Source organism: Neovison vison, chromosome 6 (assembly GCF_020171115.1).
Source record: "Neovison vison isolate M4711 chromosome 6, ASM_NN_V1, whole genome shotgun sequence".
In the NCBI taxonomy this organism is placed as follows: domain Eukaryota; kingdom Metazoa; phylum Chordata; class Mammalia; order Carnivora; family Mustelidae; genus Neogale; species Neogale vison.
Genome location: NC_058096.1, coordinates 163,269,713 through 163,275,712, shown reverse-complemented (window position 1 = coordinate 163,275,712; position 6,000 = coordinate 163,269,713). Strand labels below are relative to the sequence as shown.

The following is a 6,000-nucleotide window of genomic DNA, read 5'->3' as shown; positions in this document are numbered from 1 at the left end:
CTCTCTAGATGCACAGCTCCCTCCCTGCTGTGGGCAGCCTCCCTCTGCATTTCTGACATTCCTAACCTTTCAGATGCAGCTTCTTCTCTATGTTTAGTTGTGGAGTTTATTCTGCCAGTCTTCAAATTGCTCTCCATTTTGTTGACTTGAAAATGGACAATATCCAGTTGAAAAAGTGGGATGGGGTGAGCTCAGTGTCCTCCTACTCTGCTACTCTGCCATCTTCCTAAGCTCCTCCAAATTTCCCCTCTTAAAAACTTCTTTTGTTGCATCCCGACGATTTTGAACTGCTGTGTTTCCATTTTTATTTGTCTTCAGGTACCTTTTAATTTCCTCTTTGATTTCTTCATTGACCTTCTAGTAGTTCAGTAGCATGTTGTTTAACCTCCACGTGTTTCTTTTTTTTCCAGTTTTTTTTTCCTTGTAATTAATTGTTAGTTTCATACCATGTAGCGGGGAAAAAGGCTGGAAATGATTTCAGCTTTCTTAAATTTACTGAGACTTGTTTTGTGCCCCAACATGTGATCTATTCTGGAGAATGTTCTCTGTGCACTTGAAAAGAATGTGTATTCTGTTGTTTTGGATGGAATGTTCTGTATATAGCTGTTAAGCCCATCTGCTCTAATGTGTTGGTCAAAACCACACTTTCCTTATTGATTTTCTGTCTGAATGATTTATCCATTGAAGTAAGTGGGGCATTAAAGTCCCCTACTATTATATTACTGTCAATTTCTCACTTTAGTTCTGTTAATATTTGCTTTATACAGTTAGATGTTTCAGTATTGGTTGCATAGTTTCAGTATTGTGTGTTACATCCTCTTATTGGATTGATTCTTTGATCATCATATAATGCCCTTATTTGTCTTGTTACAGTCTTTATTTTATAGTCTATTTTGTCTGATGTAAGTCTTGTTATCCTGGGGTGTCTGGGTGGCTCAGATGGGTAAGCATCTGCTTTCAGCTTTGGTCATGCTTTCCAGGTCCTGAGATCAAGCCTCACATCAAGCTCCCACCTCAGCAGGGAGTCTGCTTCTCCCTCTCCCCCTGCTTGTGCTCTTTCTCTTTCTCTCTCAAATGTTTCTCTCTCTCTCTCAAAAATTTTTAAATTTTTTTTTAAATTTTATTTATTTGACAGAGAGATACATCACAGATAGTCAGAGAGGCAGACAGAGAGAGAGGGAGAAGCAGGCTCCCCACTGAGCATAGAGCCCGATGCGGGACTCGATCCCAGGACCCTGAGATCATGACCTGCGCTGAAGGCAGAGGCCCAATCCACTGAGCACTCTGTTGCCCAATAAAACACTTTTTAAAAAAGTACCTCTATCCCAGTCTTTTATTGTTTCTATTTACATTAAATATCTTTTTCCATCCCTTCACCTTCAGTCTGTATATATCTGTAGGTCTGAAGTGAATTGCTTGTAGGGAGCATATAGATAGATCTTGTGTTTTTCTCCATTCTGTCACCCTATGTCTCTTGATTAGAGCACTGAGTCTATTTACAAAGTAAATATTGACAAATATGTGTTTAGTGCCATTCTGTTCATTATTTTCTGGTTGTTTTTGTATTGTTGTATTATTGTATTATTCTGTTTCTTTCTTCTCTTCCTATATTTTCCTTGTGATTTGATAACTTTTGTTAGTATTATGCTTAGGTTACTTTTTTTTTTTAATTTTCTGTGTTTTTATTATAGGTTTTTGGTTTGTGGTTACCATGAAGTTTATATATAACATCCTACATATTTAGCAGTCTATATTAAGTTGATGGCTGCTTAAGTTCAAACATATTCTAAAAGTACTACATTTTTACTCCTTTACACATTTTATGCATATGATATCATACTTTACCTTTTATTTTACATATCCCTTAACTAGCTTTTGTAGATATGATTGCTTTTACTAGTTTTGTCTTTTATTCTGCATACTAGCTTTATAAGTTATCTACTACCTTTAGAATATATTTGCTTTGGCCAGTGAAATTTTTTCCTTTTAGAATTGTGTTACTTCTATTTATGGCTTTTTCTTTTCTCCTTAAAGTAATTCCTCTAGAGGCACCTGGGTGGCTCAGTAGGTTAAGCCTCTGCCTTCGGCTCAGGTCATGATCTTGAGGTCCTGGGATTGAGTCCCACATCAGGTCTCTGCTCAGTGGGGTGCCTGCTTCCCCCTCCCCCTAACTCTCTCTCTGCCTGCCTCTGCCTACTTGTGATCTCTGTCAAATAAATAAATAAATAAACAAACAAACAAATAAAATCTTTTTTTAAAAAAGTAATTCCTCTAATATTGCTTGTAAGGCCAGTTTAGTGGTGATGAACTCCTTTAACATGCTTGTCTGGGAAGCACTTTAATTCTCCTTCAATTCTGATAATAACCTTGCTAGGTAGAGTGTTTTAGATTGTAGGTTTTTTTCTTCTTTTTAGCACTTTGAATGTGTCATGCCACTTTCTTCTGACCTGCAAAATTTCTGCTGAGAAATTAGCTGATAGCCTTAGGGGGATTTACCTTGTATGTAACTATTTGCTTTTCTCTTGCTGCTTTTAAGATTCTTTATTTTTAGCTTTTGAGGTTTTAATTTTTTGAACTCTGAGAAAGTAATAAATGCCTTTTATTACAAAGGTACAGAAGTCATCCAAGGCCATCTGGGTGGCTCAGTGGATTAAAGCCTCTGCCTTCAGCTCAGGTCATGATCTCAGGGTCCTGGGATAGAGCCCCGCATTGGGCTCTCTGCTCAGCAGGGAGCCTGCTTCCCCCTCTCTCTCCCTGCCTCTCTGCCTACTTATGATCTCTGTCTATCAAATAAATAAATAAAATCTTAAAAGAAGTCATCTAAGACCTCAGATATTAACCTGTTGCACACTAATATCACACTACGAATGTGCCATTTAATATGATTATTAAAACTTACAGTGTGATTTTCCAACAATCATAATGGTTATAGATTCTTTCTCTAAGTAGTAATTAAAACAATTACTGGAACTTAAGACCAATATAGACCTAACAAAGGGAACTGAAAATTCCTGCAAGGGCAGTTTTGTTTCTTGATAGAAGTAAGACTTTAATGGTCAAAGTCTACTTCCTACAATAGGTACATTGGACCCAGCTTTTCCAAAGAAACAAGGTAAAATGAGCAACTTCTAACAATCTAAAAAAATATATGAAAGCAGTACTGAGATGATTCACAGACTGTTTTATCATTCCATCTGTTTCCAGTCTTCAAAAATACATATTTATAGGTCAGAAGTTCTGGGTTTGGCTTTGAACACCAAGGTGAAGGCCCCTGCCAGGGTCGAGGCAGGCTCTCCCTGGGTGTCCTCACTGAGGCAGGGCAGCCCCTCATGGATCAGATCAGGTCTCACAATGGCATCTGTGCTGGTGGCCTGCTCCACTCCATGTTTGGCACTCACTTTCTCCTCAGGCAGCCCAGAACTGCTTGTATTCTTATGACCCAGAACAGTCCCTTTTTTCTTTTCTGTCAACACCTCTAATCCCATCATTCTGAGATGGTGAAGCCATTCATTCCTGAACATAAAAGTCCAAATGGAGGACTTTCCCTGCTATCCACATAACACAATGGGACACTGAGGGGTATCTGGTTTAGAAGGGCCTGGCTCATACTTCAGGATGATGCTCCCCTTAGCCAAGTCCCTGGCTTGGCTGTATGTCTTACTGCTATGTTTTCTTAAAAATTGGATTTTCCTGGGTCAATAGAATTTTAACATCTTCCATTGATACAATGATCATTCTTGAATTAATAAATGGATATAACGTGTATACTCTCTCTTGTGCTAACTGAAAAGCACAATCAGACTCTTGATCACTGTTATTCCAATACCAGACTTATATCCCAGTGTTTACAACCTTCATCCTCTCACTATTATTTAGCAGCACATCATTGTTCAGCTCCTTGGAGACTATGTAGAGTTGCCTTTTCTTCCCGTCCATAGTTTGAGTTAATAAATTCATCTTAGGGAATGAAGGACCCCATGCATAGAGTTTCTGGATAAGGGTGCCTGGGTAGCTCAGTAGTTAAGCATCTGCCTTTGGTTCAGGTCATGATCCCAGGGTCCTGGGATTGAGCCCTGATTCAGGCTCCCTGCTTGGCAGGAAGCCTGCTTCTCCCTCTCATACTTCTCCTGTTTATATTCTGTCTCTCACTGTCTCTCTGTCAAATAGATAAAATCTTAAAAAAAAAAAAAAGAATTTCTGGATAGGTGGAAATAATGGTCCATCTTCAAGAACAAATACAAATGGATCATCTTTAAATTCTTCCAGATAACTTCACTTTCTTAGATGGAGAAGGACCATACACTCCATCTTTCTTATTTCCATTGTTCTCTAAATTCTCAGTTCTTTCCATTATCTCTGTGTTGTCAATTCCACTACCTGGTTTACTTTCCAGCTCAGAAAGAGTTTGTAGTTTTTCCTTCTGTGGGATTTGCAGAGTTGGACCAGTTTCTCCGGGCACCACTGATTTACCCTCCAGCTTTGGTGGATGTTTATGCCACGTCATTGAAGACTTTTTCACTAACACTGTTACAAAGAACCCTCCAGTATTTTGATGATGTGGTAAGATTCTAGGATACCACTCTAGGTCCATCCCCTGTAAGTATTCTTGCTCCTTCAGTGGAACCTGGTAGGCCAAATCTGGGTATGTCTGCTGTGAGGACTACCCTCTCACTCTCTAAACCACTGTCCATCTTTCATCATTACCTTCCACTATGTAATTCCAGGCAACCATTTAAGTCCTGGCAGCTCAGAAAACATCAGCCAGCTCCAAAGCACCTTCACTTTTTTTCCAGTAAAGATACTATTACTACTTCATCTTTAATGGGGGTTTAGTGAACATATAGAAGACACCAATCTACCACCTTCCACTAGCTTCTCAGTGCCTTACCTAACAATCCACAGCTATAACACATGCAGCTGCAAGTTATATGATGTCTTCCACTTTTTCCAAACATCAGTGGCTTTATATCCTCATAGTCCTATCTCCACTGTAAGGGGCACTACATATAATGCAATTATAGAAGAGAATTTCTTTCCTCCTATTAATGTCTATTTTGAGTCTGGATATGCTGGATACATCATGGTTGATCACCGTAGATGCAGAGGCTGCTCAGAATTTTGGCCTGATGAAGGAGCAGATAGTAATGCTTATTGACCTCATCTCTATGATGAAAAACCCCTCAGGAAAAGGGACAATCATGTCCGCATATAACATTTCAATTAATTGTGTGGTCTTTGATCCAGATGCTGCACACATATCTAAGATCTTATGGAGAGGATGAGTATTAAGTAATAGTAGTGGAATCAGGCTTAACGGCTTCTTGACAACTGATATTTCCAGATTCAGTTTCACTAACCAGAAACCAGTGAAACTTTTCCAAGTGTGGGGACCTTTTCAGATGTTTCCACCTAAATTTGTGTGCCTGGCATGTTCTTTAGAATACCAACTCATGGGCGGTGGAACTTTAGCTTCCTGACCTTCTGCTTCAGGTCCTCCAATTTCTTGAAATACTTGCTCTTTAAGCAATAAAGAGGTTTTTTGTGTGTGACTTTTGTAATCAGTAATTCTAAAGTGGCCAGGAGGGGCCCCCTGAGTGCTTCCATGACCTGGTCCCATTTGCCCTTGGGTATTCTTGAGCTCCTGGTAGTACTGCTGGAAGGGCTTGTTCTCCTTGACAATCTAGGGATACTTGCCTTCCTAGCCCATTTCATTGCACTTCCTGCCGTCCTTGGTACCATCCTCCGTGCCCTGACACTACTGCCATCCTTACTGCTGCTGCTGCTGCTGCGGCTGCTGGAGTTACCAGCATGCAACCCCCATGTCCCAGGTGGCTGCCCCCACCTACAGACACCTACCAGGCACCACTGGTTGGAGGGGACTTGATATTTTAATTATTTTATGTCTTGGTATGGACCTCCTTGGGTTCATCTTGTTTGGAGCTTTCATTGATTTCTAGGTCTGGCTATGTTTCCTTCTGCAGTTAGGAAAGGTTCCTGCTA

The 6,000-nt window shown here is 40.0% G+C and overlaps 1 pseudogene; it reads right to left on the bottom strand.

The window, feature by feature from the left end:
- Positions 1 to 3,221: 3,221 nt before the first annotated feature.
- Positions 3,222 to 6,000, bottom strand: part of LOC122910173 — a 50,804-nt pseudogene continuing 48,025 nt past the window's right edge.